We start from the raw sequence: 17423 nt of genomic DNA, 5'->3' as shown, positions 1-17423 counted from the left end.
GCATTGATGCATTGATCAAGTAATTGGAAGCTCGAGCAATACTCTTAGAAAACGCCTGCTATTAGGACTCCTTCGCTACTCGTTTTCTTTCCACTGTACAATATTAAAGAGCCCTTTGGGTACCTTACTTGGTCTGCGGCCTGCTTACCTCGCCTTGGTGCTTTACGCAGTCTGAAGCTTTCCTTGTTTTCGTTTATTGGTCGTAGTGATACTTTAGGGCAAAAGCGGGGGAGCGCAAGCTTGGGCCGTTATTTAGTTTTGACGGCCCCTTAACATATTATTGTCAAAGGTAAAAAAAAAGAACAACCGACGACCGCATGCTTTAAGATAACTTTTTAGATCAATGACGCAAAAATTCTGTCCGGGGGCCACTGCTCGTCGAATTTCTTGGGTCTATTGCGATGGTTGTGTGCACAAAATGGCTATAGCAAGGATCGTTCGGACATACGCGTAGTTTCAAGAGACAGCGACACAAAGACTAACAAATTTACCGACGATTACGATAGTCCATAAAGCGAGATTTGAGCGCAGCTCTATACGTGTTTTCATTTTGCGAAGTATTGGCTACAGCACGGACAATGTCTCGTGCGGCACGTTGCAAACGGAGCGAAGCGTCTCGCTAATCGGGAGATCGCGAGAAGCAGCGCGTGAGGGACGCGTGGGCGCGATTCACAGCAGCCTGCCGCAGAGAGACCTCCCAGACTACGCGCGCTACTTTGGCGCCATCTCGCAGCCATCGTCGCCGCAGTGTGCGACTTGCGCGGCACTGCGGCTTTTCTTCTCGCGCTTTGGCCATACCCTCCTCTTCCGCTTTCCTCGTCCCGAGGAGAGCACTAGCAAGGAGAGCAACATCGCCTACATGCACACGCCTACATCAGTCATCATCATCATCAGCAGCAGCAGCAGCAGCCTGGTTACGCCCCCTGCAGGGCAAAGGCCTCTTCCATACTTCTAAAACTACCCCGGTAATGTACTAATTGTGGCCATGTTGTCCCTGCAAACTTCTTGACCTCTTCCGCCCACCTAACTTTCTGGCGCCCCCTGCTACGCTTCCCTTCCCTTGGAATCCAGGCCGTAACCCTTAATGGTTATCTTAATGATAACCCATGGGCTATCTTCCCTCCTCATTACATGTCCTGCCAATGCCCATTTCTTTTTCTTGATTGCAACTAAGATGTCATTAACTAGCGTTTGTTCCCTCACCCAGTCTGCTCTTTTCTTATACCTTAACGTTACACCCCTCATTCTTCTTTCCATAGCTCGTTGCGTCTTCCTCAATTTAAGTAGAGCCCTTTTCATAAGCCTCCAAGTTTCTGCCCCGTACGTGAGTACTGGTAAGACGCAGCTTTTATACACTTTTCTCTTGAGGGATAGTGGCAACCTGCTGTTCATGATCTGAGAATGTCTGCCAAACGCACCCCAGGCCGTTCTTATTCTTCTGATTATTTGAGTCTCATCATTCGGATCCGCGGTCACTACCTGCCTTGAGTAGATCTATTCGCTTACCACTTCCAGTGTCTCGCTACCTATCGTAAACTGCTGTTCTCTTCTGAGACTGTTAAACATTACTTTAGTTTTGTGCAGATTAATTTTTAGATCCACCCTTCTGCTTTGCCTCTCCAAGTCAGTGAGCATGCATTGCAATCGGTCCCCTGAGTTAATAAGCAAGGCAATACCATCAGCAAATCACAAGTTACTAAGGTATTCTCCATTAACTATTATCCCCAATGCTTCCCGATCCAGGTCTCTGAATACCTCCTGTAAACACGCTGTGAATAGCATTGGAGAGATCATATTTCCCTGTCTGACGCCTTTCTTTATTGGGATTTGGTTGCTTTCTTTATGGAGGACTACGGTGGCTGTGGAGCCGCTATAAATATCTTTCAGTATTTTTACATGTGGCTCATCTACATCCTGATTCCGTAATGCATCCATCAGTGCTGAGGTTTCGACAGAATCAAACGCTTTTTCGTAATCAATGAAAGCTATATATAAGGGTTGGTTATATTCCGCACATTTCGCTATCACCTGATTGATAGTGTGAATATAGTCTATTGTTGACTAGCCTTTACCGAATCCTGCCTGGTCCTTTGGTTGACAGAAGTCTAAGGTGTTCCTGATTCTATTTGCCATTACCTTAGTAAATACTTTGTAGGCAACGGATAAAAAGCTGTTCGGTCTATAATTTTTCAAGTCTTTGGCGTGTCCTTTCTTATGGATTAGGATTACGTTAGCGTCCTTCCAAGATTACAGTACGCTAGAGGCCATGAGACATTGCGTACACAGTGTGGCCAGTTTTTCTAGGACAATCTGCCCACCATCCTTCAACAAATCTGCTGTTACCTGATCCTCCCCCGCTGCCTTCCCCGTTTGCATAGCACCCAAGGCGTTCTTTACTTCTTCCGGCATTACTTGTGGGATTTCAAGTTCCTCTAGACTATTCTCTCTCACATTATCGTCGTGGGTGTTACTGGTACTGTATAAATCTCCATAGAACTCCTCAGCCTCTTGAACTATCTCATCCATATTAGTAACGATATTGCCGGCCTTGTCTCTTTAGGCATATATCTGATTCTTGCCTATTCCTAGTTTCTTCTTCCCTACTTTTAGGTCCAGTTTGCTACCCTAAGCGTGGATAGGGGGCAAACTTCATACGCATTATTGGATGCCTTGATCGGCGTGTGCAATATTATTCGTTAAAACGTATATTTAGGTGTGCATGTGTGGGCGTACTGAAATAGCTGGCGGTGGCCAAATCAATCTCGCCACCCTACTCGTCATCCCACTCCAAAATCAAGAACTTTTCAAGTTTGCAATGTTTTTCAAGTTGTCTCTTTTTCTTGCATTCAGGCTTTTTTTATTTTTGTTTATTCTGTTATGCTTAGTGTTATTTCGTACTTGATGTATTGGTTCTATTCTTGGCACTGCAGCGAATCCTTATATTATGTATATCTAGCCTTCACCGAGGGTTGGAGTCTTGTACTTTGGGACCCACGTCTGTACTTTAAATGCTGTAATTCACCACTAATGTAATAATAAATTTATTGATTGAAAGAAAGAAAAAATAATACAATGAACATTCCAAATTTCAGATTCATCATTTCTGTGTAACTTGAGTTTCTTTCTTTATCTCATATACTGTTGCCGCTTCAGCACTAAAGTTGAATTAACAGAGAGGTGTGCCCCTCCTTTTTTTCAGTTTTTTTCACTCTCTTGCTGCGCAAAGATACCAGCTCGCCTGATTTCTGCTAGCCTTGCTTGGAATTTCTTGCGCTATTGATCAGTTCGCAAGAATGTCACTATTTCTGAATCAAGTCAGTACTTCGGCTTGAAGCTAAACATTTCGACAGAATTGCCTGTCTGGTTGGGAAATCGATTAGAACTTGAGACTGACTCCAACCAAATAACTGAATTTTATTAGCCCGACGTTTCGGAGCCCATTCGGCTCCTTCTTCAGGGGGTTGTTCTTCGGGGGGTGGCGGTGTGCCGCTTTTAAAGCTTTTAAGCTTTAAAAGCGGCACACCGCCACCCCCCGAAGAACAACCCTCTGAAGAAGGAGCCGAATGGGCTCCGAAACGTCGGGCTAATAAAATTCAGTTATTTGGTTGGAGTCAGTCTCAAGTTCTAGTACTTCGGCTGCATGCACACTTTGAGGGAGTCGCGCAGTATGCGCCGAGATTTATTATTTAGTACAAAGGCAGGTTACGGTGTTGCCGATGAGGCTCCTTCGGAAAGATATTCTGAAACTGCCCCCCTGTGCTGTTTACCATCAGCCGTGCCGAGATTGCAAACAGCGCTTCAAGATTGCCTAATACGTGCAATGACACGAACGTCAGCGCCATTGCGAAACCGTCATTCAAAAAGGCACTGGCTGCGCCTCTCTTTCGACATACCTTCAAAGGAGCTTTCGTGACAAATTACTTTTTGATAGAGTTGCCCAACAAGTGTGACGTTATTGCCTGTGATCACGTACAACCATCGGACAACCCACCCGATCCCGTTACTGGAAAAAGTATCAACCCTGCCTTACAGGCAAAAGAAGAACCTATACGTCAGTGAGCAATTCGCTTCGCTAGCATCTGGCGCACGGCACCACAGGTTTTTCGCAACGTCATTTTCTGAAAAAAATTCTCGCCTTTCAGCCGCGGCGAAAAGCACGGACGTTCGGGCTATGTCGTCACAATCGCAGACACCTCTTGTGTTCGACTCCGAAAGCGATGTAGTCTAGCGAATTCCGCTTTTTTTCTTCGTTCAGCTAGGTTATTTCTTACTTTCAGCCCTTGTGCTCGTGCTAATGCAAATGCATTCGAACGCACTTCTAGAAGCCTATCGCATACCACGCCAAAATGCGTACGTTTCACAACATGCAATATTCAGGTACCCCCCGGTTATAACACTTCTTGAAGCATAAAATGTTTATCATTGATATGAATGGGCACTCATATTTTTTTATTTTTTTTTTACGTATCAGGAAAACTTCCACCAGCAGTAAAGACACTTCACGAATGCAATAAAAGAACAAACCGCTGTTAAAAGGCATAGATTTTTAATAAATCCTGGAGTAAAACCAAATGTAAAACATTTTTAAAATTTACAAACACAATGTGGGAACGATTACACTCCTGCGAAAAATTTACACCAGCAGCAAAGAAGAATACATTTCGTTACTGCTACTGTGTGTGGTTGAGCTCTATACCACCAGGTGGCTGCACCATGCAGACCATTCACATTTGCGCTTCTGTTCATCCCCTGAAACAACACGCAAGGGGACACGACCAGGCCCTGTCCCCTTGCGCTTGGGTTTACCCTAATACCGGACTCGCGAAACGCTATGGCGTTAGCAATCTTCCGGTGTAAAGTGACGGCCGCAATCGCGCAAATCCTGGCGCCCATCGGATAGCGGCTGTCCAATGCAATGCACTCAGTCCGCTCGTCTACTGGCTTGCAGAGGGACACGATGTCGCAGCTTGACATATTGCCAGTCGCTACGTTTCCAGTCCACAACGCAACAAAGTCGAATCATAGCGCTCGCGAAAAAATAGACCGGCACTGACGGCGGAGCTCTCGTCAAAGACGGAGCACGTTGTAACACAAGCAGACGACACTTGCTGTGTGCCGGAACAGCTTAAGTGTATTGAAAAATTGTTCTTGTGCGTTCTCTTTATGTTACTTTCTTTTTATAAAAAAAATTAACTATTATTCCGACCATTACAAACATCATTTGTTCACCATACTGTTGGAAAAATTATCGATCATGCGCCCTGGTCAGCCGATCGGATAGCTCGCCCCACTGACGTCATATGGACGATTACCGGGTAGGGGCGGCTTAAAATTTCGCCGAGCAGTGTGCTGCGATCGGCAGCGATGTGCACTTTTAAAACCTTATAATAAATTACATGCTTTACGCGGAGCACTTAGATGTGTCAATTAAAGATCAGAAGGACCTACTCTAACGACTCAGTACGTTTGCTGAAAATCGTCAAAATCGTTTCAGGGCCTTTTAAGCACGTGCAGGAACGCTCCATTGCGCTCGCGCCGGGTAAATTTCTGCGCATCGGGGTAACGGCATTCAAGTCAGGCCGGTATTAGGGAGTTTTAGTATTGGGGACGCAAGGCGTTGGGGCCCCAAGCGCTTGGGTGCGTTTGCGTTTGCGTACGCAAGCAGAAACGTGTTATAGGTTAGCGGCCCCAAACGCAAACCGCAATGAGGTCGCATGCGCTCGCAGCACCACCAACGTCTGATCGTTGCTGCGTTATCATGCTATAAAATATGAAATGAAGCATACGAAGTAAAGTACATTAAACTCTTTTTATTAGAAGCAGTTAATAGAGAGGTTTACAGCGTCCGGTAACGGGGTAAACGCAGGCTGGGACGTTGGGGCGGAGCCATGAACTAGAGCGTCTTGCATGGTGCTGCCACCTGGTGGCGCAAAGCTCAAACAGACAAAACAGCTAATATTGCAGTAACCAAGTGTATTTTACTTTGCTGCGGGTATAAATTTTTGGCAGCAACACAATTAAGCCATTGCCGATAATTTACGCCAGCAGCGAAGTAGAATAGACTTGGTTACAGCAATATTACCTGCTTTTGTCGATTTGAGCTTTGCGCCGCCAGGTGGATGCACCAAGCAGGACGCTCCCGTTTATGGCTCCGCCCCAACACCCCAACTGCGTTAATCCGAATACCGACACGCTAAACCTCTCTAATACACATAAAAACGACGTCTGTCGACACTTGTCGAAAGATTTATTAGATTATCTACCCGCTAGCTACTCGTAAGTTCTCCTACACCGCAAGAGTCACGTGGGTAATGTGACCTCTTAGGGGCAGCGATGTTTTCGGCCGCTCCAACAACCCAAGGACGCAAGTAGACGTAGCGGTCTGCGCATGCGCAGTAACGTCGCCCCTAGTTCTTGCGTACGCAAGCCGCTTGCGTCCCCAACACTAAAACTCCCTATTCACTCTCTACTCGCCTTCGCATCGCCATGCCTCGCCCGAGCAAATCGATGATCGAAGCCGACTTTGAATTATGCGGCTCATACATCCCATTCTCACCCCAAATTCACTTAAGAAAACACTGTCTCATCGACTTCAACTAGAATTAGAATTACTTTAAAACATTGTTTTCTTTCCCAGCGCAGATGATTTATTTTTTTTTACTTACAGAATACTATAGGTCAACGTGTGGTCTAGGCAGGAGTGGATTACTGTTTATACAGTTGTGAGACTTCATTCCAAGCAAAGGAAGAAAAATAAGAAAAATTTGGAGGACGCTTAAGCTTCGCCTTTAGGAGTGGAACGCGATAGCATTACAAGATCCCTGACACCTTCTCACGTTTCCCGGCCACTGCAGCGTATGTAACCGTAAGGTCTACCGGAAAACGCTCGCGGCGAACGGCATGCACGAAGGCGGGTTTTCTGGTCGAAACGCGGCCTCTTGCAAGGCCCGCCAAGCGGTTACGATGCGGTTATTGTAAGTTAGTTAGCGGTTAGTTAACTACACGACTATAGTGTTCTTTGCATCGACATGCTTCGAGAACTAAGCCTTTATTTTTTATATACTTTTTTACTTTGCTTTTTTGTTTACTTACTCCAGTACGTTAACTGGCCGGATTTTATTTTTATCTTTAAGCGCTAGAAGCAAACCAGAGCGAGAAGCTCTATAGAAATCAAAAGACGGCTGCTTTCATGTAGACAGCTTTCCATTGTAGCAAATATATATATATATATATATATATATATATATATATATATATATATATATATATATATATATAGGGGAGTTTCAAGTGCTAACCACAATCTGATCATGAGGCACGCCATAGTGGGGGACAAAGGGGAAGAAACTTGGTCGGCAAGGTCACATGGTATAACTAAAGCTTGGTATGGTTAAAAAAGAAAGCAAAAGGAATGACCCTTAGGAAAATCACTCTGTGGATTAGTTTTGACTGATCCCGGTCACGGCGGCCGCATTTCTATGGGGGCGATGTGCGAGAACACCCGTGTACTTAAATTTATGTGCACGTTAAAGAGCCCCAGGTGGTCCAAATTTCCGGAGTTCCCCACCACGGCGTGCCTCATTATCAGATCGTGTTTTTGGCACGGAACACCTCATAATCTTTTTTTTAGTTTTTACCGTCCGGGGTTCTTTAGCGTGTATCTTTAAGTACACGAGTGTTTCGTTTTTTTTTTGCATTCCACCGTCATCGAAATGCGGCCGCTGCGTCCTGGATCGAACCTGCTACTTCGAACTGAGCAGAACAACTCCATAGTCGATGAGTTACCACGGTGGGTACTTCGCCACAGGGCCTCTGTTCCGAATATCTAATGCAACTGCCGAACATGGGCAGGGAAGCGAACCCATGACCACGTGTTCAACAGTGAGATCCCACTTTCGCAGAGCCACCAAGGGTCAAACTGCTCCAACGTACAGTCGCAGTTACCAGAGATATAAGAACAGCATACGTCGTTTATTTCACCGTCAGACGAGAACGCGGGGCTCTGTACGCTGCAAACACTGAACGAACTGGAAAGCCATTTCGAACAAGCTGTTGCCACAAAAGCAAGAAACCGGATGAGAGAAAAGCGAAAACCACGTTTGTCTGAAACTTCAATTTCATTCGGGATGTGTCACTGTTTCTGCTTTGCAGAGGGAGGACGCTTCTAACGGAAGAGCCGTAACAGGATCCTGGTGTCGTACCGTACTTCTGGAATCCTTTTTTTTTTTCCTTTCTGTAAACGACTAAAAAAATGGAAGTACGAAAGGTTCAAAAGAGAAGAGGCGATTGTTGCTTAAAGTAGGCTCAGGTTTCTTTCATTAAAAAGAGAAAAAAAGAAAAGTAGATTTGCACGTCGTGCTCCTGTTCTTGTGTCCAAAACAAAATTTGTTTTTTAGTGCAGATGTTTGCTGCTTCGTTTGCGCTTGTTTCATTGTCCTCGCACTTCACAATAGTTGAGGAAATGGTACCCGAGATCTGTTACAACTCTTGCTGTTTTAATGTGCTGTAGAGCCAGAAACTTTTCTCCTTCAAAACAATCGAGCAAGCACCTTCTGCTCATAACAAGGGATCCTAGCTCACCTTCTTGTGGTTTCCACTCCGTCTTCTCTCGCTTCTCTTCGCTCTGAAAGAAAGACAAACGGGGCGAGTTTGAGCGGATGTTCTCTACTGCTGCTTTAATACAAGTAACGAGTTCCTTCTTCGAATAGTGAGGTCTAACTTGAACGCACGATTCACTGTTCTTGTTAAGGCTACTTTATCAATTAGTGCACACTGGCAAGTTTGACAACTCAACGCTAATCTGGGGTTCAGTGTTTGGAATTGAGTCCTTAAATTTACATGACGCTTCTCAGGCCAGCAATGTATTCTGTTGCTAAGATCTAATTTTGAAGAACCACTAGCATTCGACGACGAGTTGATTAGTACCTTCGCGGCCAGGTCACCTAGTATATACCTCGTGTATTCGCGAATTACATCGCGAGCTTCAATCTCTCCCCTGGTTGTTGGTAGGCTTTTGCGATATAATCAATACAACACGATAAAATCAAGAAAATTGCCTTGACAACGACTTCTGTTGATGTTGAAGAGGGAAACACCAACACTTCGCGTCTTGTTCGCATTCCACGAGTGCGAGCCTTATCCAGGAAAGCAGCGGGGAACGAGCTTCGCTTGTATTTTGTGTGATTCGATCTTTCGTTATACGGCTTTAACTTTAATAACGTGCATATTGCAGTATTCTTAGAAATCGCTTGTCTTGCTTGGTGTGCTGGTTGGCAACGAAGTCGTTAACCCGACACAATGTGCGGCTTTTTGTGCTTTCGCTCAGTATTACCAGATCGATGTTGCGCCTCATAATCCTTCATTTAACTTCAAATGGGACATTATACAGTACAAGTCGGAATGATTGAACAGGTGCTTAAGCTTTACCATTCGAGCAGCATTGCACTACGTCTTCTTAAAGACATAAACATACATACAAAAAATATGTTTTTGGAATAGGTGAAAGATATTTTAAACCTACTGAGTTATTGCTGTAATAGGTTTCTGCACAATCAACTCTGACACTGTCGCAGGAGAATTTCCTTGGCTTCACTCACTGCTAGACGACAAAAGAAAAAGAAAGTGCGGTAAATTACAAATGAAGCGCGTTAACGCTGTCGGCTGTATGAACGTATTTCGGTACACCGTCGTAAAACCTCCTATCAAAGGCCCACTTCGTAGGAGAACATTTGTAAAGTGTCTCAACAAGGCACAAATTGTATCCATGGCCATATCCAAGTAAACACGTACACCCTACAATTGAAATATGTTCTTACGAAACTGTTTAATTACAACGCTTACACTGTGGTAATGCTAAGAGATTTGCCCAGCGGTTCCGCTTAATCATAATTAAATGTCTACTAGTGCTGTGAACGCACGGCCAGCGTGAATATTAAATAATCAGCGAGACATTTTTCAAGTAAATGAGGCGCGCTGTAATAGAGTACTTTGTATTAGTCTTGGCCACCTGGGTTCTTTAAAGTGTACCTACATTGACGTACATAAACAATGTTTTGCATTTTACCTCCACCAAAATGCCGTCGCCGCAACTGGGATCGAGCCCGCGACCTCGATCTCAGCAGCTCTACGTCAATACCAACCGCGGACGCTGTAGTTAGAAATTCCAGAACCGCTGTTACACACTGAAATAAACAGTAAGCAGAAAATTTCGGTCAGCGCGTCGACATAAATGGCAGGTGCTGTTGTTACAGGCAACATGGTGGCTGATTTTTCCGACCGCTGAGAAATTTACTTCATGAGCATGAAACTCATACAACACACACCAACTTTGCCTGTCTGAGATAATACGAACTCTAGCATTATATAGCTTTTAAAAACAGTAAGAACTACTACCACGCTTACCTAATTCGTTCAGAAGTAGAAACTGGCTTCGTTGTTGCTGTTCGTGCTGGCAAACCGCATGGTTCCTTTTGTAATGTCTTCCCCAAACTGCGTCATTTACGACCACCGATATAGCTGAAATAATTCTGGAAAGCAGGTGAGCAGTCGAGCACACAGTAAAAGGAGCACAAGAGCCCGTGACATGAAAAAATCGCAGTGAAGGCGGCAGTATTCGTGTTAGCGTAGATAGGACCGTCTGTTGAAGTTGCGAGACAAACCGGAAAAAAGTAACCGAAATGACGCCAGAACGATATCAAAAACGCCACCTATTGGCGACACAAACGAAATGAATAAGTGGAAAAAACAATGCGCGAAAAAGAAAACGGATAAAAAATAGAAGCAAGATAATAATTTCTATATTATTACATCACATTAGGTCTCTTTTGTGCAATGTCTAGGTACACGGCAACTATAGTACGTCTTGCTTTATTTTTGGACACGTACCTCGAAATAGGCAACGTCATATTGCCACAACCAAGAGTTGACAAAAGACATTTAAGCCGAGTTGCCAAGTGACCGTTTCAATGATACATTCGATTCAAGCTTATTTATGAAAAGCACCTCCAAAGCCAAACATTCCGTGCAACTAAAGCTCCTGCTAAAAATGTTTGCGTCATAAAATTGTGGCTGGAATTTTCAGGTGGCAAAATTCGCAGCCAAACCCTCAAATTTATTGCCATCAGTCTTTTTTTCTGTACTTGCATGCCCCCCCAGAGTCGGTCACTCAGGCATCTCCCGGTCGAGCCGATATTACGCTGTGCCGCATCACAACGGGTATTCGAGAAAACCACATCCGTGAAACACATGACGAAAACATTTGCAGGCCTCGAAAGGTAGCCTCGCTTTTTGTCGCACAAAATCCCTTAAATGCGAGATCACAGATTTGACGGCTTATCGGTAGTTGACAAGTCCAACGACATTCACTCTGACACGAACGACGAGCGTTTCGCTTCAGCGGTGCTCGCGAGGCACGCTCCCCCTCAACGATATTGCACTGGCTCTCTTATGAAATGTGTGGCCACGCAAAGAACAACATTCCCGAGAGCATTTTTCGTGGCCACCTTGGCTCTCCGTCTTCTGGGTGCTTCCTGTACGCACGTTTTCCTCTTGCGCTGAAGCCACCTTAAGTACGCCTTGCTGACGATACCTGTCAAGACAGCCGCCTTTCCTTCTGCATACAGCAACACTCTAACAGAAGTCGGCGACCTCACCGTGCGTGGTTATCACGTCCAATCTACCCTCGATGGGAAAATGTTCAGAGGAGAGAATCCTTCGCGCAAATTCTTAGATTAAAAAGATTTGAAGACCCTGCCCTCGCCCAGTTATAATGTGGCGCAACAAAAGACAGTTTCCTGCATAGCCACGGAGATGTTCCTAATGCCCGTAGGTCATTCGGAGGAAGAATACCGTGATATTACTTTTGACAAACTGCCAACATAACGACGTCCTCCGAGCATGAGGCTGTAGCTTCATTTCTAGTTTTTTTGTATTTTTTTCGCATTCTCACGCCATATACAAGCCGCCTTCTTCAAAAGACTGTAAAGTCAATAATTCTTCTAGAGCTTACGATGTTGCACACCTGCCTGGACGTGGGGCCACCACTCTTAGATAAAATGGCGGCACCAGTTTTATTATCTGTCATGAAACGAAAGACAAACGCTGTATGGCAGTTACTTGTGACCTATGCGCTCGCTTTCTGAAAGCTCTTATTTGCAGCTAGAGTTAAAAAACTTGACACAAATCACTTTGTGCTAGCTCAAGATCATTTCACTTGTGTCTGCATGGAGCCAACAAAGAACAGGCGCCTATATAATATTTCTTAATAGCATGGCAATTGTGTAGCGTACATGTGGAACGCTATACTAAAAAAAAAACAATGCCGCACGCAGATCAACCTCTTCAATATGTTGTACTTCAATGTCCGCCAATCTTTAAAGAAAGATTGTAACCGACAAAACATATTACTTTTCAGGTGGACTATTTGTATGTTTGGCCTGCATTTCTTCAGATCGCACAGTATAAACCAAGATACACTCTGTGAATTCGCTCAATTTAACTGACTGAACAAACTAGTATATCATTATTATTTTAATCAAAAAACTTCACAGGATCCAGCAGGGGTATTGTGTGACATCAAATAATTTTGATGTCAAAGTTTTCATGTGTTTTTCATAACCAGATTGTAACTTTGAGCTAAAATACCCTTTTTATAACATTTCTTTAAGTGTTCACAATGCGATCTCTGTGCCCTGAGATCAGTTTAATCGTAGCTGAGTGGGATCTTCTTATTACGATAAAGATTTCATGGCAACATTTTTGAGGCCTAACTAATTGATTTAGCTTCCTTGTAAGATAATCGAGTTATCTTACTTCGCGTTACCTTACCTTGTCTTACCTCGTCTTGCCTTACCATGCCTTGCCTTACTGTGTCTAAAGGGAAAGCAGGTTTAAAGCAATTGTCTCAGGTCGAGTTGACGGCCTTCAAATTACTTACACCCCTTGGAAGTAAAACGCTTGGCTCGTAACCTAGAAACGAACAGAGCACTTAGGGCTTCTCAAAAATATGTTTCTGAAAGTATAAACGTATTATGATGCTAACACTGGTGCCTTAGCTTTATTAACATTGTATAAACGCGCCTGTCCACACTTTGTAAGTTCTTAATCGTAACTGTGCAAGCGCACGGAACTAGGGCTCATTACATGCTGTACATTCTCCCTTTTGCGCGTTGCTCTTGCGCTACGTGTGTGTGCCACTTAACTGTCTATGCGAGCACTTTAACTACTTTGTATCTCGCATGTGTAAATCCCTTACGTGTCATACGCAAGCCACCTTACACGTTTCTAAGGTAGAGAGGAAAATAGAAGGGACAATAGAAGGAAACCCCCCCGATGTAATCTTCGGTTGGTCACTTCCTGTTGCACGAGGCGGGCTAGCTATACAAGTAAATTAATTTTAAAAGACAAGAGCGCGTTTCTGAGCATGCTGCTGAAGAGTTATGCGACGACGACTGTGACGTGTGCCAGTCAGATTACTGGAAAAGGAAAGGAAAATAAAATACGGCGAAGCAAAAGCACGAACACGTACGCAGCGCGCAGGAAAAACACATGAAAAGCGGCCGATTATCTTTGAAACGGTGGATTTCCAATGCCTTACGACCTTCCAGCGTTGTACATGACCAATAAAAACACTTAAATGGCGAGGCATCGCAGTACCGCTCTTCAAATCATGGTGCTGCAGAAACTTCATTAATTATTTCTTCGTGTGTGAATAAAAAATATAAGTGAATTTGGAAGTCAGCCACGTAGGGAAAATATACATAAAGCACGGCGTTATACTGCTCAGAATTGGTGCCAGAAAGTCACGTGTTCATTTACGAGTTTCGCTCCACCTTCGGAAAGGGTAGTTACTATCGTTGGATCGATCAAATAGGTAGTAACTGCAAAGGTTTGATTATTTTTCCAGATACTCGCGGGGATGAAGAGGATTAGTACGAGCGGGCTAATTTAATTAATTCCAGCGGCACTGATCACGCACGAAACTTTCGTGGTTTTATTAGAATGGGGAGGTACAGCCGACGTTGTAACACAGAAAGAAATACTCCATATCGGACGAATTGGTTAAACTCACCTTCTCACCATGAATTTTTTTTTCATCAAGCTTAGGAGAAAAAGATCAGAAATGACATTTATTGGAGGATTGAAAGCCCATTCACATAATTGAACCACTAAACATGCCGATATGACCATGCTTGAATGTCGTAAACTACAACGCCTACAATATCCAAGGAAACTAAGGGAGCTGATATTATATAAAATGAGAGCTGCAATACGGGCGATACGAAGTGCAAGAACTGCAAGACAGTTTGGTGACGAACAGTAAATAAGCGTCACATATAGCAGCTTGGCCGAAAGAGGAAGTTCTATACTTTGCGAGTTGCCTACTTTTCAGTGATGACATATCATTGTTAATGTTTATTTGCTCTTTATTTATTTCATGCATTCGTTTTCTTTGTGTGTGTGTGTGTGTGTGTGTGCGTGTGCGTGTGTGTGTGTGTGTGTGTGTGTGTGTGTGTGTGTGTGTGTGTGTGTGTGTGTGTGTGTGTGTGTGTGTGTGTGTGTGTGTGTGTGTGTGTGTGTGTGTGTGTGTGTGTGTGTGTGTGTGTGTGTCAAATCAACCCATCAACCCGCTGCTTACTTTCCACGAGATCACTGCTCACTACCAGCTGAGACGCAGGCAATTTCCGGCTCCTCACCCGAACCTCACCCGAAGCGTGGCCCAGGCCTCGGTGCTGAGAATGCTGCAGACGGGCCCCTTTCCGTCTCGATCCAGGCTGAGCCACTACACTTCGGGTGTGGATCCCCGCTGCCCCGACTGCGGCGAGGAACGGTCCACCTTTAACGACATGATGTGGCAATGTTCTGCGTTGCACCCCTCGCCTTTCAAGATGCAAGAAGACTTGGAAGAAGCTGTAAAGAGCGACAACCTTCAAGTCCAGCTTCGGGCTGTCCAAAGGGCCTGCGACAGGGCTGAAGATCACGGTCTTCCGCCCCCGGCGGGGGTGTGGCCCGCGACTACGACGACAGTCCCTTAGAACGAAATAAAGTTTCTTATCTGTCTGTGTCTGTAGTCGTCCACTGGTGTGTGGCATGCGGCTTGCGGCGATTAATTGTCGGATCTGTCGATTGCCCTTTTTCTTGTTTCAAATAATTTCATTAGCTATACTGAAGTGATGTTTTACCACTTCGATTATTTTTTTTTTTAATTTCGAACCAATGTCCTTGGTCCAACTCTTCTGGTTGAGTTTCTTCGCCCTTTACGCTTACAACTTCCATGTTTAGCCTTAATTCTCTGTGAGAGCCAAGTGTAGAGGGTTCCTCCGGTTCTGATCCCGGCGTTAGGCTCATCACGTCAGCCGTTGTGGCTTGTGATACATGGTGACATGGGTGCTATCGTTAGGCTTAGGCTTCCCGGTCGGCGTGGCATGCTGTTTGAAATGATTTATGGAAATGGCCCACGTGGTTGATTAGGTGCCCAGGTAATCCTTGGATCTTCCTGCTTCTCCTGAGAAGTGAATTTCATGGCTCCAGTCGAAAAAGCGCCGGCAATCATTCGACGTTCACGGAGTCGACGTGAAACGCATCCGCTTTTCATCGTCCAAGAAAATTAGAGGAAGTCTTAATGTTCCCTCATTTTTAGTTCATGAACAATTCGCCTTTTTAATACAAATTTGCAGATTACTAGTGTATTTTCAAAAATACAAAGGGACACTCAAAGTCTTCGACAGACAGCGAAAGAGAGCAACTTTCATCTCTAGAAATTTACAGCTACGAGAATAAAGCATGTAGCTGCAAAAGTATATAACGAATACTTGACACAGCAATGTTATCTTTAAACAAACTATTTAATCTAAAACGACAGCCTCTATGCTTTTTACTATTCTGAAGAGAATTACATTTGTTAACCATACAGTGTATACTTCCACAGTCGGTATCACAAAGACTTTAGTAACAAGAAAAGCTTCCATAACATCAGTGTAACCAAGGAACGCTAACCAGATTGCCAAGCTCTCCACATCGAGTGTGAGCGGGTTTTCCCCTATCCGGTATACGCAGTTCAACAACTACTAGAGCTCCTTCTGCCGTCCAAAGTATTTTGCACACGCTCTGTAGTTGCAAAGTGAAGAGTCCTGCGCCAGAAGTAATCCTTGTTCTAATCTCTAAATCCCCGCAGACGCCTTCCCCGGGAAGCTCGTGTGCAAACCGCAAATCAACAAGTGTGCTTGTCACACGGTGCACTTCGGTAACGCCCCACTTTCTAAGCTTACGAGACCTTGTCTCGTAGCTATTAATTTCCCGCAGAGCCTCCCATGAATTTTTGTAACTTACCTTGTGTTTTCCTGTCTCCCTGGCACGGTCTCTGCTCACTTCGAGTTCCTTTCAGGAAGCTTCGTCCAATTTCGCGGCGATTCCTCCTCTAAGAGCGGGGAACGTAATCCCTGGAACGGAATGGTTAAGTCCAGATGTGCGCCCTTATTGGCTCGTTCAGCTACTCCCAGGAAAGCGAAATTACTGCTGACTCGCGCGTTCGCTCTGCCTCCCCCTCTCGACATCCCTCGCAATTTGGCCCCAAATTCACGTGCTCTTCAAAGAACTAGCTCCTTCGCTATCAACACTAGGCTCTACTTGGTTGCGTACCTTGCTTACTTCTCTTTCGTGTAAGGAAGCAAACTACATTACATTTTCCCGGTTAACGTCTCTGGCTTTCTTTTGCTTTTATCTGACTGACTCCTTCGACATTGCTTCTCGTTTCGTCCTCACTTGCGCCTGTAACGAGGCCCAACTTCGGACGCCGAGAAGCACGGCACGAATGTCTCGTCACTCAACCTAGTCACGGTTGGTGCATACATCTTTGGCTCAGGTCACTCGATCGCACGGTGTACAGCGCTAATTGGTGGGAAGCTTGGCACACGTTGCCTTCTCTCACGCAAACAAGAGCTTTCGCGAGAAGTTAACATGTAAGAACACATATCGCCGGCTTCTTTTGCCGGATAAGCTGCGCGGTTGTCAGCGCACGATGCAGCTGTTGATTGTTCAAACTTAACGGCTGAACTTGCGCTGCACAATACGGCGAAACAAGGTTAATTGCATGCTGTAAAGTCATAAACTTATGGCATCGTATCATTCGATTATTGTCTAATAACGTTGCTTTATTATAAACCACCTTCAAATAGATAAGAGTGTCATTGAGAGCATTGCGCAATCCAGCGCGCAAACATTGTGTGTTCGCGTGTGTATTTTGTTTTAATGTCGGCTTATGTTTTTTTTTCGAGAAATAATGCAAAACTGTACTAAGACACAATTTCTCCTCTTTCTGCTCTTGTTTAAAGTAACTGTGCAGTGTTTGTGAAATGCTAGTGAACACTAAGCGACTGTTTTCAGCAGTCAATATGTCAGACTGTGAGGAATGTGATATCTTTGCACAT

At 44.6% G+C, this 17423-nt stretch overlaps 1 long non-coding RNA gene across 1 annotated transcript in view; it reads right to left on the bottom strand.

Annotated features, from left to right (window-relative positions):
- Positions 1-10544, bottom strand: part of LOC139057825 (uncharacterized) — a 45480-nt gene extending 34936 nt beyond the window's left edge. The window contains exons 1-2 of the long non-coding RNA XR_011513020.1: positions 10402-10544; positions 8581-8623 (exon numbers count right to left, since the gene is read on the bottom strand). This is a non-coding gene — a long non-coding RNA (uncharacterized lncRNA). The remainder of the gene's footprint in view (positions 1-8580; positions 8624-10401) is intronic.
- Positions 10545-17423: the final 6879 nt, after the last annotated feature.

Source organism: Dermacentor albipictus, chromosome 3 (assembly GCF_038994185.2).
Source record: "Dermacentor albipictus isolate Rhodes 1998 colony chromosome 3, USDA_Dalb.pri_finalv2, whole genome shotgun sequence".
Taxonomy (NCBI): domain Eukaryota; kingdom Metazoa; phylum Arthropoda; class Arachnida; order Ixodida; family Ixodidae; genus Dermacentor; species Dermacentor albipictus.
The sequence above is the reverse complement of the archived record's forward strand: the minus strand, read 5'-3'. Positions and strand labels throughout refer to the sequence as shown.